Source organism: Rhinolophus sinicus, chromosome 1 (assembly GCF_057876585.1).
Source record: "Rhinolophus sinicus isolate RSI-liver-muscle chromosome 1, RSI-T2T, whole genome shotgun sequence".
Lineage (NCBI taxonomy): Eukaryota > Metazoa > Chordata > Mammalia > Chiroptera > Rhinolophidae > Rhinolophus > Rhinolophus sinicus.
Window position 1 is genome coordinate 125,729,490 of NC_142501.1, and position 18,611 is coordinate 125,748,100.

Genomic DNA, 18,611 nt, shown 5'->3' on the forward strand with positions numbered 1-18,611 from the left:
GATTGTATTCTTCCACGCCTTTTGTCTTGTTTTTGCTTTATCTGAAATTCTTTCCCTTCTTCTACCTTCATCATCTTATGTATGCTTTAATATTGGTGTGATCATACAATTTATTGTCCAAAGCAAAACTTGGAGAGTAAACGTGCAGTATTATAATTATGCCTGGATAATAGCATAAACTGGGACTCTTCCAGGCAACCCGGATGTTTGTTTATTTACCCTCTGCAAGGATAAATGACCCACTCCCTCCATGAAGCTTTTCCTCACATCCCAAGTCAGAATGAATTCCTCCTTCTGTGCTTGTTTGGGAATTTTCTTCAATCTATTACTGCTTTGACAAGCAGTTTTGTTCCATACCCTTTGAACTATCTGCTAAAGTAAGAGCTCCTTGAGGGCAAGCGTTTTTTAAATTCATAAAAGTACCCAATTTCAACGGATATGCTTTGCTCTGAGTTCAATCAATATTTGTCAAATTGAAATTTTTTATTACTAATCATTGTCTAAAATATACTTGAAGGGAAAGAGACATCCCGGGAAACTTGCCATAGTTTCTAAAATGTTGAAGACTATCTGGTCTTCCCTCCACATCCTGGCAGTCCCCGGAAAATCCACAGATCGTGACTGAACCACATTAACTCTGACTCCCCAGCATTATATGGTAAGTATTGATTTGTCACCATTAGAAGGGAGAAGCCTAACGTTTGGGATACGGCCCAGTTTGTTAGAGCTATAAAACATTTTTCCATATGTCATAAAAGATAAGAAATATTTACTTTGGCTTGGGAACTTGTGTTTAATTATTTGAACTCTTTCTGGAAAATAAAGCATGGAAAGATCTATATAAAACATCTACATAAAAATAGATCTAGTCTCTGATGTTAGTCTTTCAGATGCTTCTGAGAAATGAGTAGTTGGAACAAACTATTGGAATATTTAACTGACTTTAGAATTTCTTATCCATGTATTTCATGTTAAATAGAAACAGTCATAATGTGCATGCACATAAGTTTGTTCCATATGTGAACAAAAATATAAAGATTACATGGATATATACATACCCATACAACTTGTTTGTAACTTGGAAAATTATCAAAGGCACCGAAATTTGCCAAATAACGCAGACATGAAAAATATTTTTCCTTCTCTTAAAGATAGTATGCTTCCTCCAAAGGAATGGGTCTGGTCCATGGAAACCTGAAAATATCTGGATTCTCAAGATTCTGTTTTCTTTGGCTAATGCTTGACATTTTGGGAGCATCTTCAGTTATCAAGGATATAAAAATAACCTAGCATTTACATAGCACTTCTCTCCTCGGCTCAAAGAGCTTATTGTAACAGGAATTCTCACAGGCATTTTACTCAAACATGTGTCCTCCTTAAGACACATCCTATTCTAAGGCCTTATCTATTCCCCTTTTCTTGGTGTATTGAGAGAGTAATATATATGCTTGTTTCTAGATACATTTAAAAATCACAGTTCTGATTATCTAGTTGCTTCATTTGTATCCCAAACATAAATAGAAGTAAAGTCTTTAGTATCTATTGCTATTTAGCAGCCTCACTTTCCGGATTTTTAAAATCCTTTTAAGCTTCATCTGACAGATGTTTTGGTTTAATCATCTTAATTTTTTGCTTTTTTGTGTGTTTTTTGTTTGTTTTTTGTTTTCTTTACCTTTTAATACCTACATGTTCCATGTTTGGGAGGTCTAACAGTCTTAGAATTCAGGAACAGCCCCAAATCTGGAAGTAAATTAGTGCTTGACAATGACTGTAGCCAAAATTGGCAAGAAATGCTGGGAAAACTAAAAGTACAGAAGGCCCAGTGTGAAAGAATAGGCCTGATGTAACTAGAGGAGCTTGTGAAAGCCTAGTGTCAGTAGCATCAAACTGAGAAGTATCAGAAAAGAAGCACACAAAAAAAAGGCGGGGGTGGCGGGGGGGGGGAATAAGAGGCAACAAGGAAGAAATCAAAACAATAAGGGGCTGAAATTGTGGATTGAGCAAATAGCACTGAGCTTAACAGTAATGGAGGAGTTGGCAAAATACATACCCACTGATTGTAGCATCAGGTATCTTCAACAAATGGGGCTGTCTGAGGTCCTGAAGAGTAGGGAAAAGTCAGAACCTTGAACGAACTGTGAAAAGCATGATGCTATAGCACAATAATTATGCAGATTTTCCAATACTCAACACAATTACTTCACTCGTTTTTAAAACATACGAAAGTTCAGCCAATTAAGTTCGTGAACTTTCCATCGTGTAAGTGCTTGGTGGAAAGTTCGAGAACTTAATTGTCCAACCTGTATACCCTTAATATTTATGGTGAATAAAATGGGCCTCTATCACTAAATTCACATTGTAAAACCACTATAAAATGTGTCATGCTCACTGTAAGAAAATTTATTCTCTTCCCCTTTTAGGTGTTCAAAATCCAGCAAACGTGAAACAAATCTAACAGATATATACTTCATAAAAAGATGTACGTAAGGTGTTTTAATTTTTTGTGAATCAAATCCCATGGCAATGGTTCTAAAGGAGTAATTAAAGCAGTTTTCTAGAAATCTACCATCGTTAGATGGAATAATCCAGTTATTATTCCTAACGTCAACTTAATTTTTTAAATTTTCATTTAAGAACAATTGGTTTGCTTAAGGGGCTTCCAGAACCACGTATTAACTCTTCCTTTTTAGATTCTTGCTGCACAGTCCTTCTCCAGACCCTTGTTTTAGGCAGATGGCTGTATCAGACTTGCTAGGGAGATGGTCGCTTTCAAAGAAGTACAAAAGAGAAAAATACATTCATTTGAAAAAAAAAAAAGTTACATAAATATTGAAAGCATACTACAGAAATGAAAGTTAAAAAGAACTCAATAAGTTTTGAGTTCAGTATTCAGAATTAGAAATGAGCAGTACTGTTTGGGTAACACTGAAGGGGAAAGTTCTTGAGCTGGAATGCTTGAAAATTCTCTGGAGGACCCATGTGGCTCGCCTTACGTCAGACTCTTCCCATTCTCATGTTCTCCTGAGTCCTCTACCCTCCTCTCCTTTTTGTGATACAGAATCCCTGTACTGTTTCTTTTGGGGGATGACTCTTTATGACACATTCAGGCTTTTTCAATTTTTTCCATAAATATTTTTCCCAGAGATGGTATTACTATCTCCTCAAAGCTGTCCTGTTGCATGGCTTTCTTCTTTTAAATATTTGTAATTTCTCTTTACATCTTAGCATAATCATCCCCAAAAGTGAATTCTTATATTGCCTTGTCATAGTTCAGTCTCTGAGCTCACACACACACACATGCACACACATACTTTTGTTGATTTCCAACAATGCTTCATGAATTCCACTGTATTTCACCAATCATAATTTATGTACAAAATAATTCTTGTTTTCAAGACTTTCTTTTTTCTTTTCCTAAGGCTGGGCATTTAGCCATTTTATTTCATTTCCATTGAGATTGTAGGTATTTTCATTAAGAAAATACAAAGAAATGTGTCATAAACGTTTGGACCAAGGGACAGGTGTCAAAAGATTTAATCAGGGTCAGATTTTAAACGCTTCTAAAGGTCCTTTTCCCTCTCCATCTTCTTAACAGCTCTTAGGAATCTAAAGAGTATGTGGACTTTGATGTTAGAGTCTAGACCTGAGAAAAACTCACAACTCTGCAAAATTGCTATGTCGCATTTTGTGTTACTTTTTCATTAACCTCATCACTTTAATGCAACTGGAAAAACATTTATATGGTACTAACTAATGTTTCAGAAACTGTGTCAAGCACTTTACATATATTAACTCATTTATTATCCATTTAAATTCATAATAACTCTTTGGCTAAGTAAATTTATGTCCTTCACTTCCAAGACAAGAAACCTGAAACCGGGATAAGTTAAATGAGTCAGACTCCTTCTTCAGTTAAGTTCTGTTTCTGTTCCTCATCTCACTCTTCCAGAGAATAGAAATAACACCCAAAATTGCCTCCCCCCCCACAATCACACACAACCGAATGATATAAAGAAAGTGTCCTGATCTCTCCAAGCTTCAATGGTCTCCTCTGGAGAATGGAAATCTTAGTCCAGGAATCCCCTGTCCCATCATGTTTTATCAGTTCCCTGAGCTTTCATTTATTTTACCTGAAAAGGTGAAATCAGAAACCCCTATGCTCATAATCCTTTCATAAAATAATTGTGTGGGGTAGACATCATGACCACCCAAGGACGTCTACATCCTAATCCTCAAAATCTGTGAATATGTCAGGTTACAAGGCAAAGGAGAATTAAGATTGTAGCTTAAATTAAGGTTTCTAATCAGCTGATCTTAAAATAGATTATCCTGGATTATCTGGGTGGGCCCAATGCAATCACAAATCCACTTCAAAGTGGAGGAGGGAAGCCGAAGAGATCAGAGCGATGCAGTGAGGACTCCAGCTGTTGCTGACTGAACATGGACCTGAATCCAAGAATGCAGGCAGCCTCTAGAAGCCAGAAAGGGCAAGGAAAAAAATTTAACCTTACAGCCTCCAGAGAGGAACTCAGCCCTGCGAACACCTTGATCTTGGACTAGTGAGACCCACTTGGACTTCTAACCCACAGAGCTGTAAGAGAATAAAGTTGGTTTAAGCCACTAAATTTGTGTACATTTGTTTTAAGTCACTTAAAATTGTTTTAAACTACCAAATTTTTGATCATTTGTCACAGTAGCTATAGAAAAAAAAAATATACTGGGTGACACAAGAAACATTCTTTAATCTCTCTGAAATTCAATTATCTTTTTGGAAAATGGTATCATCCTGACCCCAGGGACCCGAACTTAAATTGAATCCTAACCCCAACCCTAACTCTACTTGGGTTCAAATGCTACTATTAAGTGAGTAACAAACCAGTTGATACCAAAAAGAAAAAAAAAATGCATTTATATATATTGCTTTGCTTAACAAGCTTTGTTTATATTGTGGCACCAATGGAAGGCTCGGTAGACCAATGAGGATGACGAATCTAACACGTAGCTGCCCTTTAAGAAACTTTAGCTCCCTACCCTCCCTTCTACCACCTCAAAAACCTCAGGCATGTATGGAACTTGGCTGACTCCAAATGACACCGTATGTGTGCCTGACCGGGGAAAAGGACTTGTGTCACAGAACTGAGCGTTGACGTAGAAGGATCAGCAAACTTGAGTGAGGGCAATTACAGACGACTGTCACTTTCTTGGAGTTTGCTTACCTGTTACTAGTTTCACCTTGTGCACTTCAGTACATTGACTTGCCCACAGGGTTTTTCACTATTTCTCCCAGAGAAAAGAGAGAGAATGAGAGGAAAATAAGGGGGGGAAAAAGTAGTTACTGAGATAATATGAAGTCACCTAGAGTGTGGTGGCAGTTAAAATTAAACTTCAAATCAAATAAGAATGCTGTCCAGAGGGCTCATGCTGCTAAAAATAATAATAAGTAGGTGACAATTAAATGCTTACTCTGTGGTTTTTTAGGTATGTTTCACTTCACTCCTTTGCCTCCAACCCCAAGTTTCCACTCACTGCAAGAATTAGCCTGTATATAAGAGACAACTGGGGGGGAAAAATGCTACCTTCTCCCATCTGAAATATTAATACCAGTAGGACATTTTACATGAATACCAACCAAATCATAACTTGAAAAGGAGAGAATTTTACAGCAGGCAAATTAAAAAGAAGTCATGAAGGCTGCTGGTAGCACAAAGGTTAAAGGAAAGAGTTTGTCTTTGGGATCAGGTAGGACACGTTATAATACCACAGAGAGATCTCACTTTAAGCAAACCCGATACATGTACATGACAATCGAGCTTTGTGTAATATAATTCAGGAATTGCTTACTCACTTTGCAAGAGACTGCAAACAGTGATTCTTGAAAACAGGTCCCCTAATTCCCTTTTAAAAGATTTTTTTAAATACAGTTAATACCAGATTTTCCAGAAACACACCTATTGCATACGATAATGTGCACCTGTTCTTCCCAGAGGGACCTTTATTTCAATTATTTGTTCCTAGATTTACGACACTCATAGCTTCTATATAATCTCCATTACCTTCAATCCTTTTCTAGATTTTTTTTATTTTTTTTTAGAAAATTATATATTAAGCATGTCCTGCCACGGGGAAAGCATTTTTATTCATTCTCTATTAGCTTGATCCTTTTCTTGAGCCAGTTTACAGACCTCAAATAAAGAGGAGACCAGGTCCTCTGGATGAGAATCCCCCGACACTGCCAAAAATTTATACCCTTAACCTTTCTCCTGGCCTTCCCCCAAAAGACCTACAGCCTTTTACAAGGGTGGCTGTGCATTAGGGAGAAAAAAAATAATCAGACTTTTCAGGGATGACAGGACACTAGTTCTGAACTGACACTAATTCCAGAAGACCCAAAATGGCACTGCATTCCAACAGATGAGGGGCTTATAGAGGTCAGGTGATCAGTGGAGGCTTAGCTCAGGTTTGCCTTTCAGTGGGTCCCCGAGCCCATCCTGTGGTTATTTCTCCAAAATGCATCACTAGAATAGAAATATTCGGCAACCAACAGAATCTCTACTGTGGACTCAGTAGGACAGGCCAAGTGGAACTGCCTAGAACTGCCTCTACGTAGCAATGTAGTAAACCAAAATCAACACTGCCTTCCTGAAGGTATTGCAGAGATTAACAGCCTCATTAAGGACACGAAGGATGCAGGGTGATAATTTCCATAACATCCTCATTCAACTCCAGTCCATGATGAAAACAGTATCTGGAGAATGACAATGGATCAGCATAAACTTAACCAGGTGGTGATTCCATTTGCAGCTGCTATTCCAAATGTTTCCTTGCTTGAGCAAATTAACACGTCTCTTTGTACCTGATCTTTAGCTATTGACCTAGAGAAAGCTTTTTCTCCACGTTGATTAGTAAAGACCAATGGAAGCTGTTTGCTTTTAGCTGGCAAGGCCAAAAATACACCTACATTGTCCTACTTCAGGGGTATATCAATTATCCAGCCCCGTGTCATAATTTAGTCTTCAAAGACCTTGATTGCCTCCCTTTTCTCTAAGACATCACACTGATCCTTTACATTGATGATATTATGCAGATTGGAGTTACTGAGGAAGAAGTAGCAACTGCTGTAGACTTATTGGCAAGACATTTGCATGTCATAGGGTGGGGAAAAGATCTGAGAAGAATTCAAAGGCTTTCCACCTCAGTGAAAGTTCTGGGGGTCCAGAGGTGTGCATTTCAAGATATCCTTTTAAGGTGAAGGATAAGTTGTTACATTTGGTCCTTACTATAACCAAAAAAGAAGCACAGTGTCTAATGGGTTTCTGGATTTGGGGGACAACATATGCTTCATTTGGGTGTGCTACTCCAGCCCATTTACTGAGTGACAGTGTCGATCAATTTTGACCAAGAGCTATAAGGCAAACGACAATTTTGTTTGGGGGTCTTAGAAATTGCAATGGAGGACACACTGATTTGGGTAGAAACCCAACAGTGTTTCAAGGGGGAAAGAAAGAGAGTTTATAAAGACAGGAAAAAAGGGCAGAGGGGGCTTTCAAAAGAATTACGTAAGTTGCTTTGAAAGAGCTGTGATTTGGTGCTGGCAAGCAGATTTACACTACGCTATACGTGATTAATTGCTTATGTCTGTTGTAGGTGAAAATTTTATTTTTTTAATCAAAGAGTTCAGTAATGCAGAGCCAGTTCCAGGAACTGTATCAGGATGTAGCCATTGCAGTTTATCCCAGTTCAGAGGTTGAGTTCCACATGGAGAAAGTGAGTTAACTCAGCTTCCCAGAGGCATCCCGGCTCAAGTTTAGCTTGCTCTCTTGACAATAACATCTCCATTTTGCAGTTTTTATTTCACACTGAAAAGCTGCTAGTTCTGAGTGGGGCCTTGCACAAGAGAAGGTTCTGGAACAGGCCTATGCTGCTTGCAAGCTGCTGTGCCACTTTGGCCAATAGGTCCAGCAGATCCAGTGGTGCTTGAATTGCCAGAGGCAGATAGATGCTGATTGGAGCATTTGGCAGGCTCAATAAGTGAATCACAGCTCAGACCCTTAGGATTTGGGAGCAAAATGCTGCCATCCTCTGCAGATAACTACCCTCATTTTGAGAAACAGCTTTTGGCTTACTACCGCATGTATTAGGGCCTTATCTTAAAACTGAACATTTAACTATGGCCGTTTAGTTTCCAGACTGGCAGTCTGCCCTATATATTTCAGACTCAGCTCTACAACATCAACTCCTGTATTAGTTTTTAGTACGCTGGCCTACCCTAGATTTCAAACTTGCCAACCTCCACAATCGCATGAGCCAATACCTTAAAATAGACTTTCTCTCTCTCTCTCTCTCTCTCTCTCTCTCTCTCTCTCTCTCTCTCTCTCTCTGTCTCTCTCTGTTTCTCTCTATAGATAGATGATAGATAGATAGATGATAGATAGATAGATAGATAGATAGATAGATAGATAGATAGATAGATAGATAGATCCATATATGTGTGTGTGTATATATATATATATGTATGTATACATATACATACATCACACACACAGACACACACACATACCAGGGGTGCCAAAAATGTATATAATTGGACACTTTGGTCAACGTTGCTCCAGCAGTAGTTTGCCATAGTCAGAAGTGTCTGAATGCTGATGGTAACCACTTTGAGCACCTCTTGTAATTGCAGAAATCAACATGACTTGTATTCATCTTCTGTTATCAGTATATATTGAATATTACAATTTTAATACAGTTTTCCTTTCTTAAAATATGAACCCATTTTTTGGCACCCTCTGTGTATATATATATACACACTGGTTCTGTTTCTCTAGAAAGCCCTCATTGATACAAATGAGGATACTCATAGCTCTTACATTATTGGCTTGCTATAATAATTAAATGAAGTAATATATGTTAATAACTTAATATGTTCTTGGCACATAGAAAGCCTTCAAAAAATGGTGATAGCAGTGGTGGTGATTACCATAACATTATCTCACACACATCTAGGAGTTCTTTAGCTGCCTAGCCTGTATTTGTCAAAGTAGCAACAGAATGTTTCCAAGAGCCATTTCGATATGTTCACTTCGAACAATAGTGATGAGTCAGTCAACACTTTCTGCTGCTGTGTGTCACACAGCCTTGGAGACAGATCATATTATTTGGACTTTTTGAACATGACCCATCACTCTTCCTTGACAAGTAGAGGTGAGGGATGGGGAAAGTGGATGTTGCAGTATTGCAGGTAACTAGGGGACCTGCTTAACTCAATTCACGGAACCTGGAGGAATTTTAAGGCACAATGCAGCATGACGTCTCTGTGTCAGTGCCAGGGAGCAGAGTCCAAAGCCAAACTTTTAGACTTAAATTTCTTACAATGAATTCTGTGCAATGATGGTGAATTCTGTGCAAAGCCCCAGGAGAGAGTCATTTCCCACTACTGGAGGTGGTAAGACAGAGGCTGGATGATGCTGGGTGGAGACATAAGATAAGCTAGCACTAAACAAAGGAAGATTTGAATTTGGAGTAAACATGAGCTACAGGAGCACGTCAACCCAATTTGAATATTTGAAAATTTAATTAACTGTTATGGTGAATTCACCAATGAATTCAGTCAAAATAGTCAACCTGGTTGCTACTGCAATTTGATTTAACTTCTTAACCATACAATCATATAATGGATTTGTTGAGATACACTGGAATGAAATGTTTAAGAAAATAATTTTATCAACCGGGATCTCAAAGGACTTAATTTAAGTATAATAACTATTTTTCGCCTTTCTACAGCAGAAATATGGTAAGTCTATGAGTAATTGGAATTGCATACAGCAACCCACCCTCATGACTAGAACAAGACTTACTACAATAGACTAAGCCCCAGTGGGGTCCCATGTGTTAACTTCAGGTTTGGGATAGCCTTCTTTTTTGGCCTGTAAGCCTATTTTTCCTGAACTAAACTAGTTAACCTTCTGTGGACCCAGCTCTTTGCTCAGTGATGAGGGAGGTTCTTGTAGAAGAAATAGTCTAGCCAGGACATACAATTAGGAGAGGGCTACAAAGCGCTAAGGAAAGGCCCTCCATGGTGTGGCACAAACATTAACCACAGAAGATGTTCAGATGTGGGGACGGCCTGTGTGTGCCCACATGCCCTGGAGAGGACTCATGAAGAAGAGAGCACTGACTTTGCCTAATATTTTGTTGTACTTCCTTGTGTGGAGGAATGAGCATAGGGTAGTAGTGGAACAACTTGCAGTGGGTAATAAGCACTATTCTGCTTCTAGCTCATCTACTCACTAGTTCTGTGACTTGAGGCAAAGCACTCACTAGGCCTCAATCCGCTTGTTCCCGAAGTAAGAAGACACCAGATGAGACAGATTCCACCCTAAATGAGACTATGTAAACAGTAAATTTCCATCAGTATTTATTATTATTAGGAAGGTTTACTTCACAAGACTCCATGATTAATCAGAATCTCTCTTTTCCTGGCCATACCTACTCATAGTCACTTTGGAAAAGAATTGCATATAAATAAATTTGAAAGGAAAATTGTCTTCAGCTGCATAATTTACCCAGAATAAAGACAATAGGAAATGACATTCCAGGTTCATATACTTATGTTTGTTTGTTCTATATTTTAACCAAAAGAAAAAAGAAAAGAAAAGGAAAGAAAAACCGCAGTGACTCTTTTAAAGCTACAAGCAACTGTGCCAAGTGTCCAGGTTTCTATGCCATATGACAGCTGAGAGTCCAGGATGAGTTGAAAGCTCTATTTTTAGTTTTCAGTCAAAGGATAAAAATCAGACCTTCCTGTGGGAATCATCTACTCTGAGTCATGCAACACCATCAGGCCAGAATAAAACAGCTCTATAACCCAAAGCATTCATTACCTGTGAAATAAAGAAACAGAAGCAGCTTTAGAGATTCCTCTTCCCATAACCGTAGAGGTTTTGTGGCGTTCTCGGAGATGAGCATATGGCCCTTAGTCATTGCAAACGGGCCAAGCAGCAGACCTTTCAATGGGAAGAGAAAGAGAGGAACCTTAAACAGTTCAGTGTGAAGTAAAATTAAAGATTACTTAAATCCAAGGCAAGGAAAAAGAACAACTGACCACTTTAATATTACTCAATAAATTGTTTGATAATGTCTAAGCTTTCTGCCCACTCTGATGAGTCTGTCTCCATTTTCTAGGATCAAACATACAATACTTGGTTACTCCAAGAATACACAGAACATGACCACAAAAGCAATATTGTCTAGGCATTATGGACTCACACTCAGAAATTTAGATATCATCTGATTTCAATTCCTTCATGGTGAGGTAACAAACCCACAGAATTTTAACAACTTGTTCCAGTCTATTAACAAGTTAGTGGCAGGGAAGGATCTAGAACACACAGCAGAAACACTCAGACTATAAATGATTAAGGCCTTGATTTTCAACAGTGGAAAAAGTAGATTCCAAGAACTACAGGTGAATGTCATAGAGGAATCATGGTTTCACAGCTGAAAGGAGCCCTGGAGATCATCTATTCTGACCCCTCATTTTAAAGATGAAACAGGATGAGACAGAGAAAGGTCCTGCTGGCCTAGCAGCTCTCAGCTAGTTAGTAGCAGAGCACAGGCTAGAACCCGGGTCTCATGATCTTTGCCTAGGGATCGTTCCACTTTACTAGCATTGAGATTCTTCTCAGGCACAATTCTAGATTACATTATTAAACAGATGGCTTGGGAGCATTTGAAAAAGAAAGCAATCATTAGCAGCCAGCATGGGTTCAGTTAGAACAAGTAAGTCACACCAGGCTAACCTCATTTCCTTTTTCATACGGTTATAAACAAATGTAGCCATTATTGTTGTATGCAAAAATAGAGGGATGCTCCAACAAAATTGAGGTGAGCTATATTGAGGTGACCCAGTTTAAGGTCATAACCAACCTATCTTGTCTATATTTTCCTCTCCTTGTTTCCCTGGCATATGCTTTGTTCAGTCCCCACCTAAGGCTGGAACCAACCAGTGAGAATCCACATTCCTTCCTTTATAACCTTTCTACAGCTGAGGTCCTTTACCTTTTCCAAATTGGAGATATGGGATTTACATGATTGTAGGATTTGTTTTGTTTGTGAATACTAAATATTGGAGAGGAGACACACAAACATGTCTTTAGTGGAGGAGAACAATGGGAAGCTTTAGATTCACCTGGTGATTTTCCTAATGCTATTGAGCAAGTCCTACGCATCCCCAAATGCCAAGAGCCTCAGGATGGAAGGAAGATATCATTACCAGCTGATCCACGCAGTCACGAACATCTCTCCATTTGTGATGAAATCAAATTATCAAGCTCTCCTGTCAATTGTCGTGATATGTATTATTATGGAGGGGACAGGTAGATAAACTCTGGGATTTTGAAAATTTGGGGAGCTTTGAAATTTTTGCCATGGGAGAAAGAGTTTTAATCTATAATAAGCTTTGTAAAATCCCTAGCTTGGGCTGAGTCTACTTAATAACATTGTGCATTATTACCGAGGACTCAAAGGGTCCGTTTGCCTGCGCACATATACGCCAAAAAAAGACACAAGCAGGAGTTTGCAGCAAAGAAACTAAAGGTTTATTTAAGGAGTTGGCACCAAGCCTGGAGATACAGGTGAGCCTGTGCTCAAACACCTGGCTCCCTTGTGTATATACGACATCTTCTTTATCCAATCATCTATGGAAGGACACTTTGGTTGTCTCCATGTCTTGGCCACCATAAAGGAGGCTGCAATGAACATTGGAGCACACGTGTCTTTATGGATAAGTGTTTTCAGATTTTTTGGGTAGATACCCAGGAGAGGGATTGTTGGGTCATATGGTAATTCTATTCTTAATTTTTTGAGGAAACTCCACACTGCTTTTCATGGCGGCTATACCAATTTGCATTCCCACCAACAGTGTATGAGGGTTCCTTTTTCTCCACAGTCTCTCCAACACTTGTCAGTATTTATCTTGTTGATGATAGCCATTCTGACTGGTGTGAGGTGATATCTCATTGAGGTTTTGATGTGCTAAGCTCAGACAGAAAAAGTTGAGAACCATATGATTTCACTCATATGTGGGATATAAAACCAAAAGCAGCAAATGAACAAGACAAACAAATAAAGAAACAAAAACTCATAGACACAGACAACATTCCAGTGGTTACCAGAGGATAAGGGCGGTGGGGGGTGGTAGTTAAGGGTCAAGGGGGTCAAATATATGGTAATGGAAGAACTAACTCTGGGTGGTGAGCACACAATGTGATATATAGATGATGTATTACAGAATTGTACATTTGAAACCTATGTAATTTTACTAACCCTTGTCACTCCACTAAATTTAATTAAAAAGAAAAAAAACAAACAAAGCTGGCTCCCTGATGGCCTCTAGTAGCTAGCTTGTGTAAGGAGAAAACCATGAATCATGGTTAATACAGGAGTTGGGGTCGTGGGCTCTACCGATTAGTCAAGGCTGAGGCAGGAGCAGTCGATCATGGTTGCAGGTCCTGGCGTCAGTCATGGCGTTGTTTGGTCTGGTTCCCAGGGGATGTGGTCCGTGGGGCCGTTCTGCTTTCATGAGTCTGGTGCTGAAACATAACTGAGGCCATGATGTATGTTTGACTAAAACTAATTCTATTTTGAGGTTTGTTTGGTCATAGTTGATAGACCTAAAGTTTTTATTCTTAAGTGAGTTTGACACTGACCAAGGCTTGATGATTAAAAGGAGGGGACATACAGTATATGTACAGGTAGGAGGGTTCGGGGGAGAGAATACAAGTGAGTCATAGTTCTATCAGGCTGAACAAAGCTAGCCTGGATCAAAGCAGAATGCATGCTAAAGAAATGAAGTTCATGTGCAGTTACACCACACATGATGTCAGAGGAAAACATGAGGTCACCAAATGTCCTAGGTTAGGGAAGGTAACCCAGGAATATTAATAGAATACCTATTGGTACCTTGATTGCCTAAGACTTCCATGGTTTCCCCATCTAGCTCTGTGGCCAAATTTTAGGACACAGCATGTGTTGATTAACGGTTCTAGAGTTCCCTAGAAGTTGACCGTTGTGCTTGGTTCTTGGCTCTTTAAGGTTTAATTGATGACCTGAATGAAAGCATATGTTACTTGTTAATGAAGTTAGTATCCAGAAATTTAGGCTTAATTTAACTTTATAACAATGAGTTCTGTACAAAGATGGTGCAGCCCCAGGAGAGACTCAGTTCCCACTACTGGTAAGATGGAGGCTGGATAAAGCTTGGTGGAGACACAGCCAAGGGGATTTAATGCATCTGTGAGGCTATGCGACTGAATAATTTTTAAAAATTATTTCTGATTTGTGATTTAATTATTCTGAAATAAAGCTCCATGAAAATATCTGAAATGCAAATGTGTACCACTTATTAATGGTTACGAAAAGTAATGTTTGTTTCTTTTTTTAGTACTCCCTTTTGGTTTTGCCTGGCCAAGGTGACACACGCCATATGTGTTCAATATGCTAAAGACTTGGATGAATAACTCAGAGGAGATCAGACACTGGGGAGTCTCTAGGTTAAAAAGGTGAGAGTAAGTCACAAATGGATATAAAAATTATATTTGCGAGACAACATTTGGATGAGAAAAGTATCCCAGAGAAAAAATGATCTGTTTATTCTGTGATACTCTAGTTTAGAGGAAACATTACTTGAGGGTAGAAACTGGGCCTAAAATATACTTTCATTTTAAATCAAAGAACTCAAGAAGAGTTGTTTTCTGATCATTTTTGTTTGTTTGTTTCTTATTGATTCTTTGTTTGTTTTTTTAGTTTCAGGTGTACAAAACAATGTAATAGTTAGACATTTATTATCTACATCCCTCACACTGTGTCAAGCCCCCTCCCCCCATCCACTAACCCCCTGACATCGCACACAGCTATTACATTTCCACTATCTCTATTCCTAATGCTGTACTCCGCTTCTTGTAACTCTATACACTACACACACACACACACATCCACACACACACACACACACATTAACTTGTAGTTGACATTCATTATTGTTCAGCTTCAGCTTCAGGTGTACAGTGCAGTGATCAGGCATCTAATCATTTTTTAAATGAAAGTCTTTAGGGTATTTTTAAACAAATATGTAGCAAGAGGAGCTTTCTCCCTATGAAAGGGATCTCTCTCCCTTTAGAAAAGGAACCCAAGGGTGAATGGTGCTGTGGAAGCTGGTTAAACACACATTTTGTCAGTTCTCAAATAATCAAAATCCTTCCTGCCAGAATCGGTCTTAACCACTAGTAAAGTATTTAACACCAGCAATATCCTCCCCATTTTCCTAAACACTGTAGTTAAAATAATGCAAACAAACAAACAAACAAAAAATCGAAGACAGTGTCCCTATAATTTAGGATCTCCATAGTGACAGAGAAATGCCTATGAATCACAGGTTGGCACAAGTTATGGCAGGAGTGATGGACAAGGGTCAGAGGAATGATGCTCCTTCCAGGCTCCAAGCTTCCTCAGCTATGGATCCTCACGGGAGTCTCACATTCTCCAGGAATCCCCAATCTGGGGAGAAAAGCTTTTTGGAAATGGGATATTTGAACTTTGGGTTTAAGAAAATCTGAACATCTATACAAACGCAAAGTATTGTTACTGCTATAACAACACAGACCACAATGTGTGGTTCAGGCTATAAAAGGCTACTCTTGGTAAACATGTCTGCTAAATTTATTCCTGAACATAAGGAGGAAAGAGTCCCATATATTTGTTTACCCACCAGGCAATTAAGGGGCTCTGATGGGTCTTTTCAGTGGGCAGGCCAAAAAAACATCCACAATAATTACTGTTCCAGTTACTTCCTCACCATGGATAAGCTAGAGCTGCTGCTTTGGGGACAGAGCTGTCCTAGTATACCTGGGCAACACCTTGAAGTCGCCAACTACATGCTGATCCCACGACTGATTTCCAAGAGGGACATTCCCACCCCTACCCAGGAGTTATCTAGGACATCCTTGACAGCTTTACTACATTTATAGGACATTGGGACTTGCCAAAGATGCATCCATAAAACCAAAAAAGCCATGCAAATTTGGAAACCCCAAATCAAATCGTTTATGTGACATTGTATAGAAAAATGAAGTGATTTATGATCTGAATTTTTGTCTTTGACTACAGGGATGAGCCTTATTTAGACACAGCCCAAATCACTGCTCCATAAAGAGCTTAGGGCTACCCTGATTCTGGAAGATGCTATATAAAACTCAGTTCTATTTCCAAGGCTGCTATAGAACCAAAATAAGTCATCAGCAGTCTGTACATTCATTTATACATACATACTGTACCTTCTCTAACTGAAAATATTCACACAACAGATTGAATTCAATATGCTTTCCCTAAAGATGCTATTCTGAAAAACAGAAGTGCTATTACCTAAAATGAAAAAGCTAAGAACACTAATTGCACAGTGATTCCATTGCCTCTGCACTATCTCCACTGATGATTCTCTTAATCTCTCTAATCACAAAGTGATACAAATAAAGATCTTAGTTTAATTAGAAAATATAGGGTCAAATCCTTATATTTGGGGCAGGTTCCATTCACAAGTCAGAAATAACAGCTGTGGTGGAGAGAAAGTGTCTTTAGGATATTTGCAGTCCACATGGGATCACTATTTGTTCTTCAGCTCTTACAAAGCAGAAAACAGATACCAGTATAAAGTGGGCCATATGGAATCTTTTTGTCATTGCACACGTACATTTTCGTTTTTTGGTTAAATAAAGAAAGACTACTTAAAATGATATTGCTCAAAGTTACTAAGGATATTATCAGTTGCTAATAACATTAGCAATTGTCCTACTCCTTTCCGAAAGCAATTAAGCAGTATGAATCAAAGCAATACAAAGATTCACACCTTTATATAACTTTATCCTCAGCTTATGAAATTGTAGCCTAAGAAAATATTCCAAAATATGGAAAAAATTGTATGCACAAAGAAGTATTTCAGATCACTATTCATAATAGGAAAATATTGGGAAAGAAACCATATCTAACAATGGGAAATAATTAAATTATGGAGCATCCACTCAATTTAATATAAAACCTTTTAAAAATTAGGGTTATAAAGACTATATAACAACATGAATAATGCTTATGATGTAATGTTAAATAATGAATCAAACTTTATAATTACGTCAGTGAAATATAAAAAGGGAACGCCCACATTGGTAAAGCCAACCATCTAAACAGGATTGGGATTTTTAATCAAAGAGATAGGGGCAGATTAGATCTAAATAGACTTTGACTTCTCCAAGATCCTGGTATCTTACGGGTGTTATCAGTCAGGATTCAATCAGGAAACAGAACCACTAGGAGTGAGAAAATAAGGAATTTATTATAGGGATTAGATTTTATGGAATTATGATGGCTAGTAGAGGAGCCTATGCAAGGCGCCATATTTCTACATCTGATGTTAAAAATACGTCACAATTGAGTGGCCGTGCCAGCCACTGGGGAGAAAAGTTGAGTGGATGAGTGGGTGAGAGCAAGAACAAACTAGAACCCTAAAGGATACACAAATGCCTGAGGACAAAGTGTACCCAAGTCCCTTGGGCTGGCTGGGCTTTCTTTCACTTGCAAATCTCGAGTTGTAGATGTTAAAAGTAGATTATTCTCAGCATTGGGATGGATCTGATTGTTTTATAAATACCCAACCCTGACCTACCTAGCAATAAAACCCATGAAACTGATTGCCAGCCCACTTGAGACCAACTGGGCAAATCTGGGGCAAACTCTGGAGAATCAAAAGAGTCAAAGAGACTGAGGGCCCTGGAGGAGAACTCAAGAAAAGGCATATCAACAAATAGGGGTTAGTCACTTTGAGAGTCTAAAAATGAGACTCTGTCCATTAAGGAACTTGGGAATCAGCTGAATGAAGATGTTAAAAGATAAACTGAGGCATATTAAAAATTAAAGAGTTTATTTGAGCATTTATCAATTCAAATCATGCAATGCCGAACTGAAAGTGGTTAGGAGTACTCCACTGACAGGAACCAGGGGAAAAATTTAACATACAGAAAATGTGAAAGCAAAGAAAGGAAATAGCTTAAAGCCTAGTTGGTTGTTATATAGTCTTTAGCATTTTTATTTTGCAAACCTGAGATATTGGTTTGCTTATGTAGACCACCATAGCATTGGAGTCATATCAGTCTAATGGCTGCCTCGTATAATTAATTTAACAGAATGTAGATCCAATCTCCATCTTCTGTGCATTCTGTGTGGGCTATAAAGTAGAATGGAATCTTGACTTTTGGCAAAAGGCTGCCTTGTGTGTTCTTCCAGACTCCATGTGTGTTCTGGGCCTACTAAGAAAACATGGTACTGGAGTGACACATTGTGAAGACAACCAAGGTTGTTGCTTACCTTTATGGCTGGTACCTACTGCAGTGGCCATGCCTTTACTTTATAATTGTATAAAACTCCCTAGGAATAGAAACCACAAAAACCAAGATACTGGGTCTATAATATCTTCATATCCAGGTGAAACATGCCTACAATCAGCCTTTTGTGGACGTCATCCATGATTCCATATGACTAATTTTTTTCTCTCTGCCAAGTTCACCAGTTAA

The 18,611-nt window shown here is 38.6% G+C and overlaps 1 long non-coding RNA gene across 1 annotated transcript; it reads left to right on the plus strand.

Moving 5' to 3' along the window:
• Positions 1–553: 553 nt before the first annotated feature.
• LOC141570033 (uncharacterized) lies at positions 554–14,546 on the plus strand. The gene is made up of 3 exons (XR_012493775.1): positions 554–658; positions 2,421–2,479; positions 14,441–14,546. It is a non-coding gene; the product is annotated as an uncharacterized LOC141570033 (long non-coding RNA).
• The last annotated feature ends 4,065 nt before the right edge of the window (positions 14,547–18,611 follow it).